This window comes from Talpa occidentalis, unplaced genomic scaffold, assembly GCF_014898055.3.
Source record: "Talpa occidentalis isolate TD23 unplaced genomic scaffold, MPIMG_talOcc4v2.1 talOcc4.5, whole genome shotgun sequence".
NCBI classification, from domain to species: domain Eukaryota; kingdom Metazoa; phylum Chordata; class Mammalia; order Eulipotyphla; family Talpidae; genus Talpa; species Talpa occidentalis.
Window position 1 is genome coordinate 68162606 of NW_023604861.1, and position 15210 is coordinate 68177815.

Here is a 15210-nt window from a genome sequence, read left to right on the forward strand (position 1 = left end):
TGCTGGGCTCATGACCCATGTTCATGTCTCAGTATCTATAGCATCTGAGCAGGTTTAGTGAGAGGTCCATCTGACATTGGGCTTAGGGGTTAAGTTTCAGGCAGCCTCTGATGCTGGTTAATCATTGAGCTGAATCATCTCACCCTCCTGTCTCTCCTTTACCTTGGCCAAAGTCCAGGGAGCTTCGGACCCACCTGCTGCCCATTGCCCTCCCATTCTGTTAATGCAGAATATGCTAGACCATCTGTGGACCCAGATGTCAGAACTGAGTGTGAGTAGTTGTCTGGCCCAAGCCCTTTCTAAGGATAATAATTGAGGAAGAGGAAACCCTTACTGTAGGCAAAAGAAAGACAAAGAATACCTTTGTAGTTCTGACCCTTCAACCCCCCTTCTGCAGTCCACTACCCTGGACCCCTGAATCTGCTGTTAATTTCCCCTTCAGTTCTTTTCAAAACTTCTAGGACTAGGTGGGGGAATATGGCTCAGTAATAACACCCTGTAGGGTAAAGAAAATGTCAGGCTTTTCTGCCCTTCTGCCATCAGGATAGATGATGGATCCTTGTCCTGAATGCATGCCTGATGGCGGGCACCTGGAGTAGGGTGTGGGCATAGGTAGATGGGATTCACCTGGGCTAAGACTGGGCTTTTTAAGGGCGGCGTCACGGGGGCGGCCAGTAGCAGCAGCAGCAGTAGAAGCCGAAGCAGAAGCCGAAAGAGAAGCCGAGAAGCAGCAGAACGAACTACAGATAAGTCAGATAAGCCAGCACCCCTGCCTGCCATATGCCTGGAGAACCCCAATAAAAACCTGCAAAACTACTGAGGACTCTGACTCCTCCTTTACCCGATCTGCATGGGATCAGAAAACCTGCACTGTGCCCAGTCCTGCCTTTACACACCCTCAGCAGAGAACCAAAGCTGGACTCTCCTGGGAGACCTGGGCCCTGTTTTAGGACAATCTCAGCCATCTGACAAACACTTTGGGGAATATTCCTTCATGGGTGTGGACTGGCACATCTTCCACCGGCAGCAAAGCAAAAACTGGCAACAATTTTTTGGCTGCAAAGAAGGGGGTCTAAGTAAACTCTGAGGTAAGAAGTTCCCCTTCATCCAGGAAGGCCACTCTGAAACTAATCAACAGAACCCATGGGAAATTTGGGACTAAAACCAGAAAAGTATTTTTTTTTCCTCCTTCTTGCCTTTGAAAAAGATGTTTTCCTCTGATCAGCTAGAGGAAGTGAAGGACTCCCCTTCTTCCCCACCTTGCTCTCTGCTCTCCTTTCAGGAAACTAATCTGCTGCCTCCGCATGAGAGCTTGCAGGCAATACTCACAAGATTCCCCAGGCAAGTGGTTTTCCAAGACCTTGATCTTTGCTGACACTGGGAGACTGTGCTTTTTTAGACTCTTCCCCCTGGAGGAGTTATGAGCTCTGAAGGCCCGGCTGTTGAGCTCTTAAGAATCATATCCCTTTGTTCCCTTGATATAGGACCTGCTTGAGGCAGGTCAGGGACTGGCTACACCCACATGCTTAACAATCGAGAGAGGAGGGAAAGGAAGTAGCCAATGAAATTTCTACTCATAATCTTGACAGCTAGCCTGGCTCTCAGTTCCAACCTGCTCTGCCCTGCAGATGCCTATTCCCTTACCCTGGCAGACCATTTTGGAATTGCAAGTTTGGAGTCACAAGCAGTAGCGATCACATGACACGTGCCTCATGTTCCCTCCTGTCGCTGTGTGTACATCAATAATTGGTCAGGGAAGTCTTTCCCAGTGAACCCAGTTGGGTTCTCAGAATTCTTCTTAACAGTTTTCAGAGAGTCACTTAAAATTGATGAGTTAGCTAAAAGATGCCAACTGTTTGCCATTGCTGATATATGAGGTTCATAATGTTCTGACTGAATTATAGTCAAGGGTTAAAAATGCAATGGAAATCTTTTTGTTGTATGTTTTTTATTTGCAATTCTTTTCTGCATTTTTATTATATTTATGAATTTACATTTGTGCCCACTTTGGTAATTAGCATGGACTCCCAAATAAATTAAGTCAAACAATAAACAGCTAACATGTATTAAAGTCTAATATTTATTAGACTTATACAACTCATATACAATTAGTATAATACAATTAGTATAATAAGTAATACATCTATTACTTATACTAATATTTATACAATTAGTATACAATTAGTATGATAATACAATTAGTACAATTAGTATAATAAAACAATTAGTGTAATACAATTAGTATAATAATAAGTAATACAACTATTACTTATACTAACATTTATTAGACTTGTACAATGATTTACTAGTCACCAGACAACTAGTGCAGTTCAATGCCAGCATGCTAACTTTAAATACACAGAATCAGAGTTTTAGCTCTATTAGTTTCTCCAGACTTCAAAGCAATGACATTAGATTCTAAAAATAAGATTAGCTTATGAATTAGATTATAAGATTAGATCAGAAAACTTATAAATTGTTGTAGGGTAAGTGAAAAACCATCAGGCTTTTCCACCCTCCCTCCATTAGCGTTGAAGGTGGATCCCTGTGAACCTGCATGATCACCTGATGGTGGACACCTAGAGTAGTGTGTGGGCATGCATAGGTGGGCACACCTGGGCAGAGACAGGGCTTATAAGGTGGTGTCACGAGAACGCCAGCAGAACAAGAGAAAGAAGAGAAGAAGAGGAGAAGAGGAGAGCAACAGAACAAGAGCAGAACCAGCAGAGATGCAGAGACCACGAGAGAACGCCAGAGAACCCAGAAAGAGTGAAGGTTTGGTGGGGGCTGTGAGGCCTGCCAGATTTCTGCCCGCCCCGCCCGACGCCACTCCAGCATCCCTGCCTGCTGTCTACCACGTAAACTCAGTAAAGCCTGAAAAAGCCACCAAGGGCTCCAGAACCCTCCTTTACCCGTCTGTTTGGATCATAGAGATCTTGCACTGTGCCATCCTGCCCCTACAATTGTTTAACATCTTAACATGTTAAACTGATCATCTTATAACATTACCAAGAAATTTATATGCCTATTTCTACATTTTATAAATGTTGTTAAACTACGTCCATCTAATGTTATTTGCTTAAAAAATAATAAACAAATGAAGATACTTGCTTTACATTTCTAAGTTATGAAACTTTAAATCCTAAAACACCCTACGTTTGATCTCTATTATAAGATCTGCTTACTCGGGGGTGGAGGGCAGGGAGAGATGCAAATGATGGAAAACAGCATATTTCTATTTACAAGGAAGGACAATTTCTGGAAATCTTATGTTCTGAATATTCAGTAACACTATTGTATTCACCAACTCTTGAGGACCACAACCAGAACATACATCATGGTTGTCTGAATGATATGTGTTTAATTATGAATAACAAGTAAAATATTTAATAATTGTTTTGTTTCTGCTACACACACAAAATGCCTTGGAACTTCTAAATGGATTAGTCAATGGGAAGGATAGCAGAATCCTAAAAGAAAAATGACCAAGGAAGACAGGACTGCTGTTTACATCTGGACTACAATTGAAAATTATACGATCTGTGGGTACTGCAGAGTGCAATACAGAGTATAGGCACTTATTCGGGTAATTAATAACTAGATATTTTTAGGATTTTTGGTCTGAATTCTCTAAGTAGATAAATGGTCATTATCTGTTCATCCATCCATCCGTATGTCCACTTCATTATGCCACAGATACTGAGCACCTTCCTTGTGCAAGGCACGGCTTTAATGTTGATATTGTGGAGTGGAGCTTCGAATCTATGTAGGGAGACAGATAATGAAAGAATAATAAACTAGATTGCAGCAGGTTTTATGCTCTTAATGGGAGGGTAATGGTCAAGAGTTATGAAAATACTGTCTAAGATAGTAGACTTTTGACTTGAAGGAGCCAGGCTGGTGAAGAGCCATGGCAAAAGAATGCCAGGCAGTGGGAACTTCAGGTCCTTCGACCCAGGACTTGACCTGCTTCTGAACCAATAGGAAGCTAAATACTCTGAGTATAACCATGAGGGACAAATGGTAGAGGCAAGATCAAAAGAGGGATGAGAATCAAGTCAAGCAGGCTTTGGGACTAGACATGAATTTGGGTTTTATTCTTAATCAAGAGGAACCTTTTAAAGAGCCTATATTCTTTGCGTAGAATCAGAGATCTAATTTACACTAGCCAGAGAGAATGCTGGTTGCTTTTGGAAAATCATATATAGGGGACAGGTATGTCAATAACAAGAAAGCTCAGAAACTCTTCTGCAGCCAAATAATTGTTCGCTAGAACTTACTTAGCTTTAGGGTTATGCATTTTATGAATATGTTCTGGATTACAAATGTCAGCAATGATCATGGGGACAAACATGGACTCTGGCTAAGATTACACATCCGTGTTGTCCCTGAAGAAAGAGCCAGTCACAGATCCCAGCTGTAATACCTGTTGGTCCCTTTTCAGTGGATACACCTGTTGGACTGTATTGGTTTACTATTTGGACACCTGCAGAGATTAATTTTTTTCTCGACATAATAGAAATGCTTTCAGGGAAAACCAGCCTCACTGTTCATTTACCTGGGGACTTAACACAATTTCATCATTGACAGAAATAAGCTCAATTAGGTACAAACACAACAGGATTAAATAATTGTTTACCTGCTCATGAGGATGTGGACAACATGTGAAAATAGGCTTGTCGTACCACCCACAAACTTCCTCCTTCCTTGCCACGTGAAGAGCAAAAATGCACTTGAGAGAAATTTACCTCTTAGAAAACAACAGGACTATAATTTAAGTAACTCTGTATTTGAAAACAATGCAAAACAAAACAAAAAACTTTGTAGGGGAAAAAATGTAAATTTTTCTAAGACAGTGTCCCACTGCTAAGAAATATGCTACCCTAACATTTATTTCCTTAATAAGTTCTTTAATAAGGCCTCCCCTGGTGGTGCAGCAGTTGAGCCCTGGGTTGTGAGTCTGCCTGCAGCCTCTGCAGCACCAGTTCAATCCCCGGCCACCGGCGAGGATCCCACCAAAATAAATAAATAAATAAATAAATAAGTTCTTTAATAAATACTAAAGTTCCTAAGATTTGGGGCTATGTCCCACCTGCCTCTCCCCAGTGTCTATAATTTGCCTAGTTTGGAGAGGGAGGTCATAGGACAATGTAGGAGAAGATCTCAGTGGGGTAGATACTGGAGGATTGTAAAGGGATTTGGAATAATAGAAAATCTTCACATTTCTTCAAGGGGAGACCTATAGTTGTCAAACTAGGGGAGCTGGGTTTCGTAAAAGTAAACTGCTCTGACTCCAGAGTTGAAACAGAACTGTATTAACCTTTGGGGGGTTAGAAACTCATAATGGTGATGAAGGGGTATAGGGTAAGGTAAAAAGTATCAGGCTTTTCTGCCCTCACCTGGGCTGAGACTGGGCTTTAAGGGCGGCATCACAAGGACACCAGCAGAAGCAGAACCATGCGAGAGCAGAGCAGCAGAGACCACCAGAGAAAGCCGGAAAACCCAGGCAAGGTGAAGACTTGCTGGGGGCTTGGAGACCTGTCAGCCTCCTGACCCCCCAGCACCCCTGATCGTCATGTACCTAGTAAATCCCAATAAAAGCCTGAAAAGCTGCTAAGGACTCCAGGACTCTCTTCTCCTTACCCGGTCTGCTAGATTAGAAATCCTGCCCTGTGCCCCTTTCTGCCCCCTACAAGGGAAAAAAGCAATAAAAACAAATGTATGTGGTAAAAGGGCACCATCACACAAGCATTCCCACCTGGCCCAATGACTGGTCTCTATCTAAGCAGGGCTGCATTCCAAAAGAAAGGAATTAAATCATTGGACCAGTTTGTGTTCCCATAAGCAGTGTAGGAGAGTGCATTTTTCTCCACATCCTCACCAACATTTGTTGGTGTGCCATTCTCACTGATGTAAGGATGTACCTTACATGATGTTGAACATTTTTTCATATGCCTGTTGGCCATTTGCATTTCTTCTTTGGAAAACTGTCTTTATAGTCCCTCTGCCCATTTTTTGACTAGGTTGTTTACTTTTTTTGTTGAGTCTCATTAGCTCTTTGTAGATCTTTGTGATCAGTCCCTTGTCATTAGTATTGTGTGAAAAAATTTTCTCCCAATCAGTGGGGTGTCTCCTTATTTTGGTTAAAGTTTCTTTTGCTATATAGAAGCTCTTTAATTTTGTAGTCTCAGCTCTTTATCTTTTCTTTTACTTTCTTTGCTTTAAGTGATGTGTCTTTAAAGTTGTCATGTAGTATGTAGTATGAGATGTATGTCATGTAGTATTTTGCCTATATTTTTAAAGCTGTGTGGAGGTTCCTCAGACTACTAAAAATAGAGCTTCCATATGATCCAGCAATTCCACTCCTAGGGATCTACCCAAAGGACACAAAAACATCAATTCAAAAGAACACCTTCAACCTTATGTTTATTGCAGCACCATTTACAATAGGTAAACTTTGGAAATAACCCAAATGCCCAAAAACAGATGAGTAAATCAAGAAGATGTGATATTTATACACAATGAATATTACTTAGCAATTAAAAAGAATAAACTCATGTCATTCACAGCAACATGGATGCAGCTGCAGGGATTAGGCTCAGTGAAGTAAGTCAGAAAGAAGACGCCATATTCAAGACAGGGAGCTTTGCATCAGGACCTCACCAAAACTGTGTGGAACTGAGAAAGTCTATCCCCACAGTCAGAAGTGAGATGAAAAGTACACAAAAGCCAGGACCCGCGTCTGTCCACGGGTTGGAGCCCAGAAGAGGATCCAGAGATTTGGAGCCCAGTGGGTGATCCAGCCACCGCCAAGGAAGACTGAGGGCACCGGGAAATGCTTTCCAGATGCCATATTCAAGATAGGAGCTTTGCATCAGGACCTCATCAAAACCGTGTGGAAATGAGAAAGGGCTAACCCACAGTCAGTGGTGAGCTGAAAATCACACACAAGCCAGGCCCTGCGTCTGGCTGTGAGTTGGGGCCCAGAAGGGGATCTAGCGATTAGGTGCTCAGGGGGTGATCCACCACCACCAGGGCAGACTGTGGGACCTCAAGAACCCCCTCTGAAATGAAGTAAATACAGAGGGAGGGGATTTTCAGGGACAGCACCCATCAACATACCCATAGTACCACTGCCCTCCTGGAATTCTGGCATAAAAGTATAGGACTCAACTGGGCCACCAGATTCTGACATCCCAGAAGGAGAACACCAAATGGATGCCAGCCAGTTCCAGTGACAAAGTGTTCCAATGCAAAGGACAAATTAGAAAACAAGCAGCAGGGAGAAGAAAAATTACAAGCAACCAAGCAATTCCTCAGGGAAAAGACACACCACAAAAAGAAAATCAACCACCAGATTGCAACAGCAGTGACTTGGAAGAACTTCTGAACTTTCCCAATAGAGAATTTAAAATTGCCATGATTAAAAACTGAAGGAAGTTGAAAAGGAAAAGAATGATATGGGAAAAATAATCAACAATCAGAAGAATGAAATTGAGTCCTTAAAAAGGGAAGTGAAAGAAATGCAAGAGATCAAAGGATTAATGGAGGAGCTAAAGAACTCTGGGAAAGCAATGAAAGTAGAATAGATGAAATGGAAGAACAAATATGTACTCTCAAAGACACAGAAATAAAAAGAACCAAAACAGACAGGGAAAGAGAAGTATGAAGGAAAAAGAATGAAGAAAGACTTCGGGAAATATCTTACTCCATGAGGAAAGGAAATATAGGAGTATAAGAATCCCAGAAGGAGAGGACGGAGATATAGGAACAGAGAAAATATTCAAGAATAATCGAAGAGAACTTCCCAAACATGAAAAAGGAGCTGAAAATAGATATACAAGAAGCAAGAAGAACACCAAACATCCATGAAACCAAGAACACCACACTTCCAGGAAAAATACAGCAAGACACATAAAGGAAAAAACAATGAAGCTTACAAGAGGGCAGAAACACATAACATACAAAGGAAAACCAATCAGACTTCTCCAAAGAAACACTATGGACAAGGAGAGAGTGGAGGGACATAGTCAATAAACTCCAAGACAACAAATGCCAGCCAAGAATACTTTATCCCGCAAAGATTTCCTTCTTCTATGAAGAAAAAATAAGGACCTTCTCAGACAAATAGAAACTCCAGAACTTCATTACAACTAAACCCTACTCCAAAAAATACTACAAGGGGTCCAAAGCCAGAAACAACAGAGGGATGAATAAGAACGAAACGACAAAAAAAAAAAAGAGAGAGACAAAATGGCAAATACAGATGCTAATTTATCAATATTAACTCTAAATGTAAATGAACTAAACTCTTCATAAAAAGACACAGTTACAGGTTGGAATAAGAAACAAACCCAACCTTTTCCTGTCTCCAGGAAACACATTTAACTACAAAAGATAAAAATAGTCTCAAAGTTAACGGATGGAAAACAATCCTACAAGCAAATGGAGCAAAAAAGAAAGAAGGAACAGCTATACTTATATCAGATAAAACAGATTTCAAACTCAAAAAGGTAAAAAGAGACCCATATGGTCACTACATTATGATCAAGGGGACAATATATCAAGAATACATAACACTCATTAACATATACTCACCAAATGAAAGGGCACCAAAATATATCAGACAACTATTATCATTTCTGAAAACAGACATCAGAGAAAACACTATGTAGTAGGAGACATCAGCACATCACTATCAACAATGGATAGATCAACAAGGCAAAAAATAAATAAGGACACTCAAGCTATAAATAATGATCTAGACCTCATGGGCTTAACAGACATCTATAGAACACTGCACCCCAAAAATTTTCATACACATTTTTCTCAAGCAACACAGATCATTCTCCAGGATCAATTACATACTGGGACACAAAACAAACATCAACAGATACACTAAGATTGAAATCATACCAACCATCTTCTCTGACCATGAAGGCATCAAACTAGAAATAAACCATGAAAAGAAGGCAAGGAAACCTCCTACCTCATGGAAATTGAACCCAAACTACTGGAAGACCACTGGACTAACAATAAGATCAAAGAAGAAATTAAAAAATACTTTGAGTTGAACGATAAGGAGGACACCACTTTCCAGAATGTATGGGATGCAGCAAAAGCAAAATAAGATAAATCTACATAGCAATACAGGCACACATCAAGAAACAAGAAAGAATTCACATCTCAAAGAACTAGAAAAAGAACAACAAAAAAACCCCTAAAACTAGTAAAAGAAAGGAAATAATAAAAATCAAAGCAGAAATAAATGATATAGAAACTAAAAAAAAATCCAAAAGATCAATGAAACCAAAAGCCGGTTCTTCAAAAAAATAAATAAAATAGACAAACCCCTAGCTAGGCTCACAAAGAAAAAGCAGGAGAAAGCACAAATAAATAGATTCACAAATAAAAGAGGAGAAATCACAACAGACACAGGAGAAATCAAAAGAAAATCAGAAATTACTATGAACAGTTATATGCAAACAAGTTCAACAATCTATAAGAGATGGACAAATTCCTACAAGTTTACAATCACCCAAAGCTAGAAAAAGAAGAAATAGAACACCTAAACAGACCAATTACAAGCAGTGAAATTGAAATTGTAATCAAAACAATCCCCAAAAACAAAAGCCCAGGACCAGATGGATTTACAGATGAATTCTACCAATCATTCAGAAACAAAATAGTGCCTATCCTATACAAACTCTTTCAAAAAATTGAGAAGGAAGGGATAATACCAAACACCTTCTATGAAGCCAACATTACACTAATACCAAAACCGAACAAGGACAACACAAAGAAAGAAAACTACAGGCCAATCTCTCTAGTGAACACTGCTGCAAAAATCCTCAATAAAATTTTAGCTATCAGAATCCAACAATGTATCCATAAGATAATTCACCACGACCAAGTAGGATTCATGCCAGGGACAGAAGGATGGTTCAACATATGAAAATCAATGTAATCCAACACATCAACAAAAAGAAATATAAAAACCAGGACCTCCCCGGTGGCTCAGCAGGTTGAGTGCAGCTCTGTGAAGCTGTCTGTAGCCTCTGGAGCATGGGTTGATTCCCAGCCGGCCAGGGAGATTCCCACATGGTGAGGCAGACCTCTCCTGTCTCACTCACTGCTCTCCTCAGCAGTGCTTTCGGTTTGTCTGCCTGTTCTGCTCCCCACTCTGTGTCTGGTTAACCCTCTCACCCTCCCGCACCTCTAGCCTGTACCCCAGCTATTGTCTGAATAAAAAATAAATCTTTTTAAAAAAAGAAATATAAAAACCATATGATCATATCAATAGATGCTGAGAAAGGTCTTGACAAAGTACAACACCCATTTATGATAAGGGCCCTTGAAATTCTCATGATACAAGGAATATATCTCAATATCATAAAGGCCATCTATGACAAACCTATGGCCAATATTATTCTCAATGGTGAAAAGTTGAAAGCTTAAAATCTGGAACAAGACAAGGATGTCCATTCTCACCACTGCTTTTCAATATAATACTGGAAGTCCTAGCCAGAGCAATAAGACAAGAGAAAGACATACAAGGAATCCAAATAGGGAAGGAAGAAGTAAAACTATCACTATTCACAGATGATACAATAATATACATAGAGAACCCCAAAAGCTCCACAGAAAAATTAATCAAACTAATCAATCGGTTTATCAGAGTAGCAGGATATAAAATCACCACACAAAAATTAGTAGCTTTCCTATATACAAATAATAAATCTGAAGAAGAAGAAATCAAGAAAACCATCCCTTTCATTATTGCAACAAAAAAATAAAATACTTGGGAATAAACCTAACAAAAGAGGTGTAGGACCTATACAAAGAAAACTATAAAACACTGCTAAAAGAAATAAAAGAAGACACAAAGAAATGGAAAGACATACCCTGCTCATGGATTGGAAGAACTAACATTAGCAAAATGGCCATCCTATCAAAAGCAATTTACAGATTCAATGCTATTCCAATAAAAATTTCAATGTCATTCTTCAAAGAAATAGAACAATTATTGATGAAATTCATATGGAGCCACCAAAGCCCTGAATAGCCAAAACTCTCCGAAAAAAAAAAAAAAGAAGGGAATGGAGGTATCACATTCCCAGACTTCAAACTATACTACAAAGCCATAATAATCAAAACTGCATAGTACTGGAACAAGAACAGACACACATACCAATGGAACCAAATAGAAAACCCAGAAATAAAACCACAGATTTACAGTCAACTAACCTTTGACAAAGGAACAAAGAATATGCACTGGAGCAAAGGAAGTTTGTTCAATAAATGGTGCTGGGAACACTGGGCCACGGCATGCAACAGAATGAAGCTTGACTACTACCTTACACCATGCACAAAAACCAACTCAAAATGGACTGAAGAACTAGACATAAGACCTGAAATCAAAAAAATATATAGAAGGAAATATAGGGGAAACACTACATCTTTAAAGTAACATCAGTAACATCTTTAAAGACACATCACTCAAAGCAGTGATAGTGAAGGCAAGGATAAACAGCTGGGACTACATCAAATTAAGGAGCTTCTATACAGCAAAAGAGACATTAACTAAAATAAAGAGACACCCCACCAACTGGGAGAAAATTTTTGCACACAACACTAAGGGACTAATCACAAAAATCTACAAAGAGCTGACGAGACTCAACAAAAACAAAGTAAATAACCCAGTCAAAAAATGGGCAGAATAGCTAAACAGAAACTTTTTCAATAAGGAAATGTAAATGGCCAACAAGCATATGAAAAAATGTTCAGTATCACTTGTAATCAGGAAAATGCAATCAAAACTACAACGAGATACCATCTTACACCAGTAAGAATGGCACAAATTAAAAAAACTATCAACAACAAATGTTGGTGAGGATGTGAAGTAAAGTAACTGTCCTACACTGCTGTGGGAGTGCAAACTGGTCCAACTTTTATGGAAAGCTGTGTGGAGGTTCCTAAAAATGGAGCTTCCATATCCTAATGCTAGGAATCCACTCCCAGGTATCTCCCCAAAGGACACAAAAATATTAACTCAAAAGGACAGCTTCACCGCTATGTTTATTGCAGCACTATTTACAATAGCTAAGCTATGGAAACAACCTAAATGCCCCAAAATAAATGACTGGATCAAGAAGATGTGGTGCATATACACAATGGTATATTACTCAGCAATCAAAAAAGACAAACTTGGGCCTACCCTGGTGGCTCAGGCTGTTGAGCACACCACTGTGAAGCTGCCTGTAGCCTCTGCAGCATCGATTAGATCCCAGCCAGCCTGTGAGGGTCACACAGGGCACGGCAGACCTCTCCTGTCGTGCCCGCTGCTCCCCACAACAGTGTATTTCATCTGTCTGCCTGTTCTGTTACCTGCTCTGTCTCTGGTGAATCTTCTCACCCTCCCACTCATTTGGCCTATACCCCAGTTCTTGTATAAATAAATAAATCTTTAAAAAAAAAAAAGATAAACTCATGCCATTTGCAGCAACATGAATGGAGCTGGAAGGGATCATGCTCAGTGGAATAAGCCAGAAAGAAAAAGAAAAATACCAGATGGTCTCACTCACAGTAGGAATTGAGAAAACCCAAATAAGGGATCAGGAAAAAGACTAACTATAATAAAATCAAAACCAAATTAACAGGCAACTATAAACCAGAGACACACTATGGGGGTGGAGAAGAGAGTAGGATCAAAACAAGGGTGGTGGGAATTTTACAGGGACTATAAACAAGATGAAAATGCAAACATTGTACAAAAATGAAAAATGATGCAAAAAATATATAAAATTAAAAAAATAAAATAATAAAATGGTTAAAATTGTCGATGTTTAAAAAAAATTCAGTACCAGCTAAATAAATAGGGAGATAAATAATTAAAGGATACTTATATATCTTGCTTTGTTAGAAAATACAGTAAAATAAATTAATGTCTAATAGGCTCAGTCACAATTGTGTGTAGTATCTCTAGGGAAAACACTAGTAAAAGAAACAAAACAATATATAACTGCTTAACTAATAGAGGAAATAAGAAGAATAATGAAAGTCAATCAGAAGAAAAACAAAAGAGGTGAACAAAAACTAATAAAAACAAGCAGAAAGAACACAGTAGGATATAAACTTATTCCAAATATATCAGTACTTTCTATTAAACGTAAATGGACTAAACATAGGTTTTCCCTGCTAACCAATGTAGAAATTCCTATTTAATATGATTTGGCAGGGAATGCTATCTCTGTAACTTAATTGTACTTTAAAAAAATTTTGAGGTAATATTGATTTACAACACTGTATATGATTTAGAGTTACAGGTTTATACCTCTTCACACCACACCCACCACCAAGACACCCCTAGAATTACTATTTCTTTATATGGAAAAATATTTGAGCTTTCTCAGACTGCCAAAGCATACCAAGTAGAAACATCCTACTTTTAGCTAGCAGAAGAAACCTGTACTCTAACCTAAAAATAAAAGTTATTGACTCCATAAAGAAACAACACCCAATTATAAAATATTTATAAGGGAAACATATAAAACACAATGAGAAAGAAACACTGAGAATAAAAAGATAGAAAAGGATATTGTACATGTGGAAATACTTATATAACTCTATATTAAACAAATTAACTTTAAGGCAAAAAAAAGTATAATTAAAGATAGAGAAGAATACTTTGTAAACAAAAGGCTTACATAACCAGAAGACTGCAATAGGCCAAAAACTGCATGCACCAAATAACATGGATTCAAAACACCTAAAGTAAGAACAATCTGACAAATCTAACAGAATTTTGGACTCACTTTTCAAGCTGGGGTGTGGTTTTACGCACAAATGTCAATTCATACCAACCAAAGAAATTAGAAAAAAATAAGGAGCTAATAGTTATGTATGTAATGATGGTTAAGTGTCCATAAAATGAAAAAAACTAGTTATAAAAAATATGCATAAAGTATCCTATTTCAGTAAAAATAAATAAAACTAAATATAAATATATGATTATATTTTAAGTGAAAGAGACAACTTCAGAAAAGTGCACACAAGGTCATTGTCAAAGGCTACATAATGGGGAAACAAGTAGGGGGAAGGGGCAGATTATGAGGTCTGCTTTTAGAGTTTCCTGCATTTTTATTACTTCACTTATTACTCTAAGCAGAAAAAGCATTGCTTTTGAAATCTGAAAACATTAAATAAAACCCTTGAGAATGGGGCCTCCCCTGGTGGCACAGTGGTTGAGCGCTGGGCTGCGAAGCTGCCTGCAGCCTCTGCAGTGCCAGTTCGATCCCTGGCCACCGGCGAGGGTCCTACATGCTGCGCAGACCTCTCCTGCCACACCCGCTGCTCCCCTCAGCAGTGTATTTCATAAGTCTGCCTATTCTGTTCCCTGCTCTGGCTCTGGTGAATTCTCTCACCCTCCTGTGCTTCTGACTGTAGCCATGCTTGTATAAATAAATAAATAAATCTTTAAAAAAAAAAAAAAAAACCCTTGAGAATGACATTGTGTGTAGGGCACTTTTTTCTATTCAGCTGAATCTGGTCTACTTTGGACTATAAAAACTCAGGTCACAGTAACTGTAGAGCTCATTAAACACTTCCATAGACAGTAAAAATAAAATCACAATTAGGCAAATATGACACTTAAACAATAAAAAAAGAGGATGACATTCTCTTTGCCTTGACATCTACTTTAAGAACTTCAAGAACCATCTTAAAGCACTATGCATCCATCACAACCACTTTCTATGAGGAGTCCACAAGCCCTGAATGTCTCCTCCCCGTGAGAGGAGACTCAATAACCAACTCATAAAGAAGGAGGGTGGTACTGTTATTCTTTCCGAGGGCTTTTCCAGGTGGAAAATCCATACCTAAATATAGAAATTCTACTCCTAACTCTGAGGATTTCTTCGTTGGTCTACCTAAATCATATTAATTTAGTTATAATCTACAAACTGAATTTGGCCCATCAACACTATTCTTACATATCAATTAAACATTAAAATAAGTGTATAAATTGAATGAATGGTGTTCATAGTCTTAACACTTAAATGGAATTGACTTTCTCTTCGGAGCCTTGGACTTGGCCTGTCACAGTGCCTTTGCTGGTGTTCATCACCCAGCCAACCACACCTATCTTTTTTGCCTCACCTTCTGTGTACTGGTTTCAGAGAAAACAAGAGACCAAGTCCAGCATCAAAAGTC

General features: G+C 38.9%; 1 protein-coding gene across 1 annotated transcript in view; it reads right to left on the reverse strand.

Annotated features, from left to right (window-relative positions):
- The window catches only part of LOC119258952 (sulfotransferase 1C1), a 31082-nt gene extending 29630 nt beyond the window's left edge, over positions 1–1452 (reverse strand). The window contains exon 1 of the mRNA XM_037527408.2: positions 1330–1452. The gene's annotated coding sequence lies outside the window, so the exon portion shown is untranslated. The remainder of the gene's footprint in view (positions 1–1329) is intronic.
- Between the last annotated feature and the right edge of the window lie 13758 nt (positions 1453–15210).